This window comes from Phoxinus phoxinus (genome assembly GCF_949152265.1).
Source record: "Phoxinus phoxinus genome assembly, chromosome: 20".
NCBI classification, from domain to species: domain Eukaryota; kingdom Metazoa; phylum Chordata; class Actinopteri; order Cypriniformes; family Leuciscidae; genus Phoxinus; species Phoxinus phoxinus.
Genome location: NC_136895.1, coordinates 10,451,450 through 10,466,425, shown reverse-complemented (window position 1 = coordinate 10,466,425; position 14,976 = coordinate 10,451,450). Strand labels below are relative to the sequence as shown.

At 37.8% G+C, this 14,976-nt stretch overlaps 1 protein-coding gene across 4 annotated transcripts in view; it reads left to right on the top strand.

Annotated features, from left to right (window-relative positions):
* add3a (adducin 3 (gamma) a) overlaps positions 1-14,976 on the top strand; it is a 95,606-nt gene that overhangs the window by 20,367 nt on the left and 60,263 nt on the right. For all 4 annotated transcript variants that reach the window (XM_079592342.1, XM_079592350.1, XM_079592345.1 and 1 more), the window contains exon 2: positions 2,699-2,751. The gene's annotated coding sequence lies outside the window, so the exon portion shown is untranslated. The remainder of the gene's footprint in view (positions 1-2,698; positions 2,752-14,976) is intronic.

Sequence of the window (14,976 nt, the reverse complement as noted above, 5' to 3'; positions counted from 1 at the left end):
TATAATTATAATTATATAATATATTAAACATAAGAAATTGTACACAATTTTATACAATTACAATACTTAGTTTTCTTAATTTTCTAATTTTCAAACGGTATGTCATCAAGCTTTTATTTTGACGAGTTGCCAGCAAATAAATAAATGCGCTGTCGGTTTTAGAGTGAAGGCACTGGATGTTCATTTACACGCGTGTATCTCACAGCATTTCAGAACAACTTAATTCACTGTAAATTAACCAAGACTCAGAAACACTGTATCATGAACTACACGAGTGTGAATGTGCTATACTCTGAAACCGGTATCATATATTTGTTTAAATTGCGTTAAGCCATATCACGATATTGCTTTTATTACGATATATCGTGCAGCTATAATTTTCCAGACTTGTATAGTAATATTGCTCATAATTTATGATGAACCCCCAACAGCCAATCAGATTGGAACTGTTAGTTTTTAAGCCAGCGCTTGATATTTTTGTACGCAATATGCATCAAGCAGCCAGCGAACAGACTGTGGCTGACGTAATGATGGTGTGGGCTACCAAAGTACTCCCCAAAATCTCTGCACATTCCTCTCATAAACCCCATTAATGCTCAGGGTGACAAAAAGAGCCAAACTCAGTAGCGAGAGCCTGTGAAATTCAGTGCCGTCTGACAGAATCACACTAACAATCCAGTGTTGCGTAAGTGTCTCGTTTCCCACAAACGCCGTGGTCTGAGTTTTTTTTAAATAGCTGGGAGCTCACTGGTCTGCAATAAAACCCCAAATTTAAATGGGTTGCTTAGCCAAAATATGTCTGGAAGTGTGAAAACAGATGCGAGGTGTTTCGGTTGCAACAGGACCGAGACTAGCTCTCTTGCATAAGTTGCAGAGCAGGAATCACCTCGCTTCAGGGGCCACTAGCTGTCTGTAGGACAACACGGGCCAGACTCAATTATGTAAGTACTGATGTTATCTAAGTGACCCTGAACCTCATCAGCACGGTGAATGAAGCGTGAACCAATTATTAGCATGTGGCGTAACCGGATTAAACTAATTTGAGTTTTCTGAACATTAACTTTTAGATTCAGTTGGTTTCTAACTGTGTAACTATAAATGTTCTTTATTGGCATTTATGGATGAAGAGTCTTTAACATCCGCAGAAACTTTCTATTGCACAAAACTTCTTTATAGTGGAAAAGGGTACTTTAGATATGTTCTTATGCTAAGATCAAGATGGTTCTTTTAAGAAATGCTCACTGAAAGTTTTTTTTGGGGAAACAAAAATGGTTCTTCGGTTGCATCACTGCGAAAACTCCTTTTTCTGAACCTTTATTTTTAAGAGTTCAGCATAATCGGTCATACAGAGTGAAATGATGCGTGGACTTGCAGCATGTACTACCCGCTGTGTGGTTGACCTAGCAGTGTTTAGACAGTTGTGTTGGCACAGACGATAAAGATGGTTATCACATGCTGAGGAACTCCCCGAGGGCTCTAGACAGGGTCGATCTGATGGGTTTTCCCCTCAACTGAGCTCTTTGATGGAGGTCTGTCTGTCTCTCGGCGTGTAAAGGGGGTCTGTCGTTTTCAGAGCATTTTTAAGACATTTTAAACCGAGTGGAAGGACAACCGTCATATTTATTTGCAGGTGCCAATCCATAAAGATAGCAACATTTAGGCACTAATTGATTTTGGTGGTGGCATGTAGTGCTGTCAAAAATATCAATATTTTGATATGAATCGATACCGAAATATCTGAAAAGCCATGTTTATTTAATTTGCCTCTTTGTTTTCTATTGTATTTATTGCTCTATCGTTTGCAATTTGTTTGTTTGTTCTCATTTTATTACTTTTTGTAAATGCAGTTCAACGATTCAAATAAAGCCTCACTGTGCTGTGTGTAAGCTATTGCAACAAAATTACCCAAATTGTCAAATAATTATGATATAATAAATTATCTTTATGGCGGTATAGATGGCAGTTTTCACCCTCGAAAAGGGTGTTGAATATCGATATTTTTCATGGTATATCGTATTGAAGTTGGAAATTACAGAATACATTTTTTACAGAATGTTAAAAAAAAAACACTGACATGCCAATCAAAATCCACCAGACTTTAACGAGAACTGCAGAGCGGTTATAATAAACCGAACTTTATTGTGCGTTGGTGTGGGCGAAGCTAATTTTGTTATAGTTATTATTCTTTGCGTGAACGGGCCTTAAGTTAGCAGGCTAATTGTTTAGCGGTATGTTAAGCTTGTACACTGAGAGATTACCTCGCTAAATGTACGCTAACTAAACAACCAAAAAACAGGAAGTGTTAACTTGGTTCTAGAATGCGGTTATCATTACCCTGTAATGAAATGATAGACATTGTGAGATTCGTAGAAGAGGAGCGTTAAGCATGTGTGCAGGAGTTATTATTTTTAAGATTCAAAGAGTTTTGCCTGGCCTATTTTCTATGTTTCTCCATTTTTCGGCTGAGGGACTTGTCTAGGGAGTTGACTGTCTGTCTACGTTTTTTTAAATCTTTTGGCTCTCGTGTGCATTCCAGGCGTTTGAGGAGATAACAAGGTACGTCAGATCAGGGAGGAAGTGCACCTAGTTATTTGGAAGGCTTTGAGAGAAATCTACCGGTAGCTGATATTTTCTTTCTTACTTCCAGCTGCAGCGTTCATCACTTTGTATGATTGTTGTTTATGTTTGTTTATTTCAGGTGATCGAGCAGCGCGAGCGCTAACAGGCGGTGTGATCTCAGGCTCCCAGCAGGTGAGTTTAAATAAAGCTCATTCCCACAGCGAGTCCTTCAGTTGAACCGTGACTCGAAGCACCTTTTCATTCGACGCACAGCGAGACGTTCCCTCAGGGTACGACCTTTGCTTGAGTCTGGAGATGCTTTTAGATCGCAATGTTTTCAGAGGCTAAAAGTGAATATGCTGCAATGTTTTGAAATGTTGACTTAGTTCTACATAGATCATATGCATCAGCCAGCCCTATTAAATATGCATTATCTGTCCAACACAATCTCACAGCAATTCGTAACTATTTTACATTGTACTTAATTGATGACTAATTTGTATGAATTCATACGATCAGTTTAAACCCCAGTGACGGGCAAGTTTTGGGTAGGGGTTGGCGGTGGTCATGGTCCTTCATAATTAGTTACTTTTATAAATCGCATGTTACCTCGTGAAATAGTTACGGTATATTTTCTCGTGAGTCGGATTGGTGTGTCAAATATAAAAAGTAGTGCTAATTGATAGTGTTTTTTAATGGCCATAGCCATTATCAATATTTTTGTTTCAAAATAAATGGAAATGAAATGATCTTTATTTAAATAAAATAATATACACAATTTACCACAAATATGACAGCAGAAATTTATCCGTCAACTAAATTGTAAATAGATTTTCAAGTTAAGTTGGTGTTGGCATTTTTTGACCACAGTAATGTTAGCAAATTGGCCAAACAGGCAGATGCTGGTAATCTCAAAATGATAAAATATTGACTAGTATATTGGTCCATGACTTGTCCATATTGATATAAATTATTAATACATCTTCTTACTTATTACTTTGAACGTTTTCTGAAAGTTTAGAAGTTGTAAAATATTGCGGAAAGTTGTACAGTTTTTGTAGACATTTGTAAAAGCTAAGTTGAATGGACATTTATGCCTGTAGTTCCTTCTTTTAAAGGGTCAGTTCACCAAAAATAAAAATTCTGTCATTAATCGCTCACCCTCATGTCGTTCCAAACCTGTAAGACTTTCATTCATCTTCAAAACACAAATTAAGATCTATTTAATGAAATTTGAGAGCTTTCAGTCCCTCCATTAGGAGCAACACAATGTACACATTTAAAGTTAAGAACGATAGAAAAGACATCATTAAAGTAATCCATGTGACTGCAGTGGTCTAACCTCAATTTTATGAACCGACGTGACGCGAGTGCTTTGTTTGCGCAAAAAAACAAACATAATTTACAACTATTACAAAATAATATTATCCAAAGCACGTTCACGGAACAACTTCCGGTCTCAAATCAACACAACATGTGGTGCCTCCCCTACTGGATTGCAGGTCAATATTTTCATAAATAAAGTGGTAAATTAGTTTTTTTTGTGTAAAGCACTCACGTAACTTCATAAAAGTGAGGTTAAACCACTGGAGTTGCATGGATTACTTTAATGATGTCTTTCCGTTCTGGACCTTGAATGTGTAAATTGCATTGCTGTCTATAGAGGGACAGAAAGCTCTCAGATTTCATCAAAAATATCTTAATTTGTGGTCTGAAGATGAATGAAAGTCTTACGGGTTCGGAACAACACTTTGATTACATTAGTCCCAGACCAAGTAAGGCTGTTTCTGTTAAAATGAGCACTTGTGTGGATGGTTGGTCAAGTGGCGTTTTTGGCCTTTTTGTTGTTGAGTAAATGACATGGATGTAGTCACGAAGACCTGGCGAGACGTTTTACAGTCCTGGAGCGGGAATCGCTGACGGCTGTAAAGACCGCGAACCCAAAACGGGCAGTTTACAAGCTCCCCTCTCTGTCGCAGTCTCTCTCTTTCTGAGCTCTTGTGATTAATTTAACATCTCTGCAGTTCTTCCCTCTCCTTCGGCCGAGAGAGAGAGAGAGAGAGAGAGTGATGACGACGCGTCCCTGAGGATTAGCGTGCTTTACGGGACTGTTGGGAGAGCCCTCAGAAACGACGTTTAAAACGCTTGGATTACACTTCCTGAGTGATTTCTGACGTCTGGGAAATGTTACTGAAGCCCTGTAGATTTACTAGTTAGGTTTGCTGGGCTTTAGTGGCATAAAATATAGGCCTAAATGTAGACAGTTGACTTGTAGCGAGGGCGAGGTGGTTTTTTAGTGTCCATAAATCTCTTCTTGGGGTCAATAACTTAATTTGAAGTGTTTCTGCTCTTTCTGATTCTTGGACTCTTGTTACAATGATGTTGCAATTCTGGGGCGTTTGAGGACACACACTGGGAAAATGAACAGAGCTCTGTTCAAAGTAGCCTCCACTCGTGCTATATGTATGATAAGTTTATTCATGATGCGCATGTTCTGCGCACAAATCATGTCTGGAGGACATACTAAATGTTTTTCGCCTGTTTTAATCGCCTACCAGTTTAATCACTCAGTTATCGCACATCTCTCATCAGCTCATTATAGTGTTGTTGTTTTATTTAAAATGTTTTATTTAATTTTGATTTTAGGCACCGCAAATGATTCATGATTAATAATTGAATACCTTTATTCTTATTTGTCAGCTATAAATATAAAATAAATATTCACATAAAACAGTAAATGCCAAAATGTTACCAAAAATCATTAGAGAAAAAAGTCTATATGGATACGTTGTTTAATTTTGCAATTTGATAATAAAAATGTTTTTAGTAATTAATTTGATTTTGATTTTTAGTCAGACAAGCAAACTGGAAATGCAGTATTAACTATTATCTATCATTCATTCTTATTTAGTGATTATTAAACTTATTTATACACACACACACAAATACTTTTTTAATGGACAGATCAAAATGTGTTTGTCAGTAATCACTTTTATTTTTTGTTTTTAATTTTAATTTTATTTATTTTCTTGTTTTGAGTTTTGTTTTGTGACGTCTGGGTCCCCAAACAATAAGATTTCAGATTATTTACCTCCATTGTTACTAAAATTTTCCATTGTTTCTGTATTTATGGTCTTTTTTTTACTTGAGATAATCTGAAGTCATTGCATAACAATTCACTTTCAATTTTATTTTTGTTTTAGGATGGTCTGGTTCTGATTGTGAAGTCATCTGTGATCAATTCCACACTACAGGCGTAATAATCTGTCGCTGAGGTCTTAGTCTCGGTTTACTTTCTGAATGTGATTTTTGGCTAAACCCACATAATGCGACAGCTTTAATCAGGGTTACTGGTAAAGTGGATTTGGGCTGTGTTGTTATCATAATCCCATAAATCATGATTCATTGTAAGCAATGTGGATTTTGATGCGGTAAAGCACGGCGAGGCTGCTTTGGATGATCCGTTCTCCGTTTTTCTCGGATTCTGAAGCAATGACGCATAGTGAGCAATCGTTTGCAGAGTCCAAATGACTCCGTATCTTATCTTTCTCTCTTTCCCTTTTGACACAATTTCACATGTTTTATATGTTAATGAAAGGGGAATAACGTCTCGAGAGCAGTCCATCAATTCACAGGAGTTTTACGTCTTTGAACGACAAACAAACAGCGATTTCTGTCTGCAAACCCCTTTAACCGAACACGAGAGTCTCATCGGCCGCTCTCTGCTGCCTCATTCTCTGGCTGGACTGCAGAAAACGTCCCAAATGACTCCTCAAGCCTACACTTTCCTCCCTAGCCCCTTTCCTCCCTTCTTTTCTGTCTCTTTTGCTCTTTTTCACTGCACACGCATCTACAAAACCCCTCCCCACCTCCGTTATGATGTCATTTGTGCAAGAGTTTGGGAGTTTAAACAGACACTTGCAGGGTATGAGAGTATTTTACCATGCTGCTAAATGCAGTAACTTCACATTATGTCCAAACTGAGCTAAGTTGCGACTTAAATCCTTTGTACTCATAATTTGGATTTGGAAAGCTCATAACTTGCATATTTATATACAAGTATAAGGATGACCTTGAAAGATTTTGGTATGGTAAGATTACAATTTTAGTATTTTTGGCAGGGCTGGAACTTTACCTTATCTAAATGAGCACATAATTATAATTGTAGTCACTTGAATTCTAACCCTATCCCTAAAAGAATATATACTTAATAACTGAAGAACGAGCTGGTGTAACGTCATTCTGATCGAAATCAGGCCAGAACGAAGTGTGGAGTTTGTTTCTGGAGTTCAAAACCGCTTGCCAAGCGAACTTAGTTCACGCTGGCTGGTAAACTCTTTCGAACTGCCATTGGACCGTGACGATTATGTAATAGGTGGGTGTGGCTCTGAGGCTCCGCCTTATTTGACGTGGAAATCTTCTCCTGTTCAGTCTGTTGGGGTCAATTGCGAATAAAACTTGAACACACCGGAGAGCCGCTACATAGTAATTCTAATTGAAAGCGACAGTAGGTGCGTTTCCAGTACAGATTTGCGCAAAACTTTTGGGATTGTTTTTTTCTTTTTTCTAAATGTCGACAAAAAAAAAACGTCCAAAAAAAGTTTCCATTAACCGATGTTATGCGACTAAAACATCATTTTTTTTCCTCTTGCGATAAGTCATTCCAAAAATCAGGGCAACGGACGTTGGAAGTATAATCTATATCCCAGCCACCGCACTAGCCATTATTATTGTCAATAATAATGATCGAAGGAGACGTAGGTGTGTTATACAAGCATTAATGGCAGGGAACGCCCCTTATACTGTGAGCGGCACAAGGTGTTTCTCCCTCATATCTGCTTCGAGGTCTTGATTGTGGCATTTCTTTGAGGTTTAGAATCCAGTATTCCTTTAATTCTTTTGTCTTTTATGAATTAATAAAGAACTCTCTCGTATTCTGTCCAAACACACCGCGTCCTCTGTCAGGGTGACCTGTAAATGCGTAAAAACTGTTTCTGAAACTGAAATATTTCTTTTTCGAATTGCCTGAAAAACCACCATGTGAGCGTAAAAACTTTTTTGCGATAAATGTGAGTTTTTGCGCACCTGACGTGTTTCCATTGGGTGTATTTTAAATTCGCAATTTAAATTTTCGCAATTTGAAAGGTAATGGAAACTCGGCTACTGACAGTGTTTTCTCATGTTTAATACTGTAAAGCTGCTTGCTTTAAAGCAATCTATTGTATAACGTGCCCTTACTGCCCTATAAATAAATGTGACGTGATTTCACAGGAGTGCCGGATTGGAGCTTGTGCAAACATATCCATATCGCTATGATCCGATGCTTTTTAAACTACTGTTTTCTCACCACTTTCTTTTTCCTTTTTTGTTATTAAGAGGGAAGTGCGCAGCGCATATTTACATATTCATCTATATTCATCTTCATCGAATGTACCTCACAACAAGACTTCTGAGGCAGCGATAGAGCAAGCTTTGGTGAAAACTAAGTAAATATATATTTACTGCAATGCTAATTTCTTGTTGGAAATTAAATCAAAAGTGGAAAAAAGTTGGTCAAAAACGTACACAAACTGGCCACCAACCGCAACTTTCAGATCTTTAAATTTTAACTGTTGGAGAATGTGGATTGTGGGATATCAAAGGCAGTGAAGGATAAATCTGCTGCCTTCAAAACTCGATCAGATAAAGGCATCTCAGGAGACAGGAAGTGAAGCTAACGTTGGATTCGGATGGGCCTTGATGCCTTCATACCTTGGAATACGTTTTTCCGAAGGCAGCATTTTTAAGCTTTCGGGCGCAGCCATAGCAGTTTAAAGTATACTACATTTGATAGCGTGCGTGAACACAGGCACTAGAGCACAATAGAAAGCTTCATCTTTGTCCAGTGTTTGTGCTGTTTCTCTCCTGTTGTTGTTTCTCCAGTACTTTGTTGTTGGTTTTCTGTTTCTTGAAGAAACAGCCAGTGTTGCCAACTTTTGGACCAACTATTTGGTGCAAAAATCTAAAATGTCACCATGAAATCACAATTTTAATATTGCAGTATGTATCATCAATTATTTGTCCGTCCACCATCATAAAAAAAAAAAAAGATAATTCAATAACTTCCCCCTCCCTCTTTCAGCGACATCTCTCTTCTTCTCTGATGACGTGTTTATTGGCGCAAGGGCGGTTCAAACTGTCACTCACATGAGATCCACCAATAGCAAACCAAAACTATACAACCAATTCCCAATGGACAAAATCAAGTCCCACCCTGCATTTTTTGTTTTTCTTGTTCGAGAAGCCGTTTCACTCTGATATATAATAGGGGAGAAAAGACTATCACAACTTCCGTTTCCGACTTGATGTAGACAGCCAGGCAATCTAGCTTTTGGTGCGGAGCCCGTGTCTTACATGGATAGATGATATTGTAAATCTGTTGATTTCTCTGCTCTGTGGTCTTGTAATGTAATAAGAGCCTGACTGCATAAAAGGACTCCCTCCCACTCAATACAGTCTGTCGAGTGACTTCACTGCTCTAGAATGCCGAAAACACAGTTAAAACTTAGACACTCAGTGTTGAGGGTGGGATTATTGTGTGTGCGTGTGATTATCCAGTTGGGTGTTTTCCTCACAGGCTGCAGCCGGGTTAACCATGATGGCTCATGGATCTGCACTGCACCGTTGCTCTGCTGCGTGTAATTGCATGTACAGTATGTTTGCGTCTGTGTCTGTATTTACCAAAGTCAACTTCAAAGGGCCCTTGTGGCAGTAAACCAAAGGTTGTTGCGCACTTACTGGAATCGTTGCTGAAAAAACAACAAGATTGTGTTTGTCCGAGTGATAGCAGTGATCGATCATGAAAACGATAATTTCATGACTTGACATCAAAAAATGATAAAGCCCCGATATACTAATGGCGAACTTCTTTTTCGCTCTTTGTTTAGGGGTAATACGAAGTTCAAAATACATGAGCAGCAATATACTGTTATCGAACATCTGACACCGCCCACACTGCTGAGAGCGGCATTTAGATGAATATGTAAATCTTTGCTGTGCGCTTTCCTCTTAATTACAAAATAAACACATCAAAACTGAGAAAACGGCAAGCATTTTTCCTAATAAAGCATCTGATTATAGCGATGTGGATGTTTGCACAAGCTCTGCAATTTAGCACTCTAGTAAAGTACCGTCACGTTTATATTTTTATAGCACTTTATACAATTTATTGCTTAAAATCAAGCAGCTTTACTGTATTAAACATGAAAAAGTGTCAGTCTCATTTCATCAGAAGTACAACTTCATTTGCTACTACACTCTAAACAAAAATGGTGCTAAATAGCACTAAAAGTGGTTCATTGGCTTGTAATCATAGGGGAACCACTTTAAGTGCCATATAGTACCTCACCTTTGTCAAATGGTGCTATTTAGAGCCATAAGAGCACCATAAGCACTGCAAAGAACCGCTGAAGAACTACTTTTTTATGTTTTTTAGTGTACTTCATGTTTTCACTCACGGACGTCTGATCGCAACGCACTCGTGAGGAGAAATTAATGATCTGGAAAAGATTTCCACTTGAAAGACGGAGAATTTATTTTTTTCTTTTTCAATGCGAAATCCCAAAATGTGCATAAAAATAGGTAGGTTGAAACATTTAGCTATAAACAGGCCCAGTTCACCGCCATCATAGTTCTGTTTTTTCACCTAACATGTTCCTCATACATTTTTAAGATCTCCAGTACTGCAAATGAACCTTTGCCTTTAGCAGCTGAAATGAGCCACTCTATTCTTTTTCGTGTTTTTCTCAGTTACAATTGGGTTTGTCTCACAGTGTCCCCTCCCCTGCCTGATCTGATTTGTTATGTGTCCTCATCAACAGACACATTGTGCTGCCTGTTGATCTAGTGTGCAGTGATGCATTTGGCTTCCCTGGCTGGGCAACCAGGGCAGATAGGCACTCAAAGGACTGTTTTATTGGTGCTCCCTCTCTCTGACACTTTCTTGATTGTTTGGGGTTGCCAGAGGAGGGTCAAAGCAACTGGCTCCCAACCTGCCAAGACCCCAGAAGCTCTCTGATATAAAACCGTAGTAAATTACCGCGTCTGTAATAGATTCACCCTGAAGCGATATCCATCACCTTGTTTGTACCGTACTTTGAGCGTTTTGCAACAGCCTTCACAAATCACAATGAGCAGGGCTTGACATTAGGGCTGTGCGATATTGAAGAGATATGCGATAACTCCTTAAATAATGCGATATTCGATATGCGATACGATAATGCTTAAAGTGTGTAAAATAAACGTAAATTATCTTTAAAATATATTTAAAATTATATAACCTACATGGGTTTCACATTCTTTTTATGACAAGAAAGTGAACATCAGCGTTTTACTGTAGCATAATAAGTGTTATTTTAACATCAGTGTAAACCACAGGGTTTCAGGTTATCCTACATTAGGTTTATTTAATAAAAGATACTGAATCATAAAATATAAAAATAAAACATTGCTTAGTTTTCACAAATTAAATATATCCTGATACTTATTAAAGCTAAGAATTTTTTTGTCTCATTTATGGCAAGCTGTTGCGATATGCATATTGCGATATATACATTTGCGATATTTCGATATATTGTATATATTGTGCAGCCCTACTTGACATTAACTTCTTTGCTCACAAGCCACTGTGGCTAGTGGTTTTTCAAAGTTACTAGCCACTCTGCATTTTCATTGGACACAATTTTGACATCGATACCATGGGGAAAAACCGCCATATAGATATTTTTAATATCTCATTATTTAGCAGCAGGCATATTAGGCTGCTGTCACTTTAAGGCTGCTGACACACAAATCCATTATACTGTTTCACATGCGTTTTCTTTCTCAACTGTTTACGTTCACTTTAAATATAACTGACTCTGTTTACACGAATACTCTGCATTTCGAAATTAGTTTCAGATATTTTAGTATGGATATATATTGATTTTTTTTTGACAAAGCTACGTTGCAGATACGTTTATTATTTCAGATGCCCTTTTAAAAGACCATTTAAAAACTGTATATTATAATTAGACCCGCCAAGGTGGCTGATAGGAGTGACTGTGTTACACGCCACTGCTGAAATCCAACCGCATTTGGCGGGTGTTAATGTCAAGCCCTGACAATGCGTTTGAGGTCTGAGATAATTAATATGCATCAGCGTGTTTTATTACACCTTTTCAGTCAATATTAGTGTCTTGGCACAGGAAATGTAAATGACAATCGACTGGGTCCAGCATTTCAGACTTGTTGGCCCTGTCGAAAAATACTGTTTATCTAAGATCAACCCTAAATCTATCAAAGGAATAGAAAAAGGCTTGCAAATATGATTCTATTCCAATAATAGAGGTCTCATAACCGCTTCTAGGGAAAATAAGCATAGGCGACTTCACAATCATACATTTTAAAAGCTCAGTTTTTTAAGTAGCTTAAATCCTGAATATACTCAATACTTAAGTTGATGGTGATGAACTGCATTTTTCTCTCTGTGTGGGGAAGTGCAGCTGCAAATTCTTCATCTTTAGTCAGTCAGTGCAGTTGAATAGAGCCCAAATCTGTTAATCCAGTCTTTTTTGTTTCATGTGGTATTTTGCAAGCCCCCTAAAAACCCAAATCATTGATATAATAGCCTAGTGTGCAGCACACCTCTTGCTGGCGTCAATTAAACTGATTAAGTTAAATGTAACAATTTAAATGTAACTTGATTTGTGTTGCACTAACTGCTTTTTGTATGCAGTCTAGATAGGAGGCATAAAGTATGCACTAGTTGGATGGCAGCCAGTCTGTGATTTTCTTCCCGTACATATCGAAGTGTACACTATAGGTCATGCGTGCTTGGTGCCTGATTGCTTTTTAAATGGCATTCACACTTCATTAACAAGTTGGCCAGTCAAATATGTCAGAGAGCAATATTTGTGTAATTAATTGTGGCTAGATGTAGCCGTATGCCACAAATTGACTGTAAATTTTGAAACCAAGACGTTAAAGAGTCCCCACAGACTTTTTTTTTTTTTTAAATCAGTTGCTTGGCAGTTGACATTTGGACACTTGAGTAGACCTTTACCATGGTAGCGCCATATTAAATGTTTGACAGGAATGAAAACGAGGCTGTGAGGGATAGAAAACAGTGTGTTCAATTAACTATACTGTTGTTTAATTGTACAGTCCAACTTCATAAAACCATGTTGACCACAAAGTTCAACAAAGTTGTGATTTGTGAAAATTACCTGATTTAGGATCTTTACGCAGTGCGTGCCATTGTAAAGATCATTTTCATCTGCGTTAAATTCAATATGACGTCTAACCTGAGTCTGACTAAGGCCTAAAGACATACAGCATGCTATCAGCTAATTGTTCAATTTGGCTGCAGCAATGTATAATGTGTGAATGTTTTTCATTTATTATTCGTCCCCATGGAAGAGATGAAAGTATGACCATTACTCAAGTAAACAGATTTTACTTCCCCCTACAGCGTTATTTTAAATTCTAACCGGGCTTATTCCTGGCTAATTTTTCATACACACATCTGGATTTTGACCTTTTGTTAAGACTGTATTCTGTCCCTGATGCAAGTAGGTTGCACTTCAACAGATAGTTAAACAGGATGAGGGTTGAAGAAAAAGTCGAAACCAAAGAAGTTCCTTTTCGGTGTTTTACTTTGAAATCTTCAGTCCCACAACGTAATTATTTGTGAAACTACAATACAAACAGAAAAAAGTACATTTTAGGAAAGAACACAAACTAGTGTTAATATATGAAATAGAGATAACAATCTTCTTTGAAAATGTACAGCAAATATTTTCTTAAATCCTATGAAATACTCCTTTTTTTTAGCATAGATGATATTAAATAAACAAACTTACAGACGATGGCCTCTTTGGCATGAAATAACAGAAGAATATATCTTTTATCAGAGAGACATCTGCTGCTGCATCACTGTTGTTGTGAAGTGAAAACTAAGATGGCCCCCACGACCTCTAACCTAAGTCACATGATGCATCTTAACCAATTAAATACAACCTAAATTAAATGACAACTTAAATAGTCAGAACAGACTGGGTCAAACTCCTTTGAGTAAAGGGGAGTTGCAACTACAAATCTGTAATGTTTTGTAGATGCACATCTTAAAATGGGTTTCAGACGCAGAAAATGTAGAACAGCGTCTAAATCCATTCAAGTTGTGGTGGCCCTCTTGGTGACACCCTAAGCAGCTAATTTCTATTTACAGCACCATAGCTGTTGTTTAGTTGAATAGGGAATGACTAAAATCATGAAGACTGTTTATCAAGAGTATATGTCAATAACATATTTCAAATAAGTCAAGAAATGTGACCAGACCTGCTAAGCACCCTCAAACGCAAGCAAGCGCTTGCTCAGTTGATACTGTAAAAATATTTAGGCCTAGGCGTATATTGTGTTTGCGCTCTGGAGAAAGTCAAATGTATCTATTTACAAAGTGTTTTTGCGGCAGTGAGTAATTTAGCCAATCACAGACATAGTTGTTGATCTCTTGAATGCAGTGGCCAATCAGAGGTGTTTAAGTCACCACCGCTCAAAACGGCAGAGTTTTTATTCAGAGCTGAGTTATGCAGGCTCGTGAAACCTCTCATTTACAAACAAAGTGTAGATATGATGCAAGTAAGAGCTTTATTGTGCATTGTTGGCAGCTTAGTTGATTATAACATAACTTTTTGATATCGCATTGAACTGACAAAACGACAGCGTTTTAGTCAAATATAACAGAAAGAAGCACCCTTAGTTGGCTAATTTGATTCTGGAACCGGGCCTGAATGTGACTAAGAAAAATGCAGAATTTTTACTTTTTTTGAGCTCCAATCATGCTAAAAAGTTAATAAGGTGATTGGCTGTTATTACTGAAAGGCGGGGCTTCTATTCCTACAGCCAGCATTTTTAGCATGGCAATGTCTGTGATATTCTGATGCAGAAAAATGGTAGGGTCCTCTGAGGGCCCATGTCATGAAGCGTCTGCTTTTCCAATGTCCAATATCTGTATGTCAGTATAGGCAGGTTTATCATGTTTTTTTTATTTTTGGGTTATTGTGCCTGAGGGCATCGTGCCAGACACGCAGTTGGCTTGGTTTCAGAAAAATCCAGAACTTGTCCTCAGTGACTCTGATTCCAAAGACTTTAAAGTCCCCCTTTAGTCAATCATTTTATTTGCTTAACTTATCTTTGATCACCAAAATTACATGGTAATGCGTTTTATGTATCGCTTTCTACAACGTCGGACACATAACGGTAATTCATATAATTCGCCTTTTGGCTTGTATGTTATCAAACACCTAATAATGTGTTGCTAATGTTACACAAACCATGTTCCCGTTCACCATCACAGAGTCAGACATATAGTTCATCATAACGTCGTAATATTACCGGTAC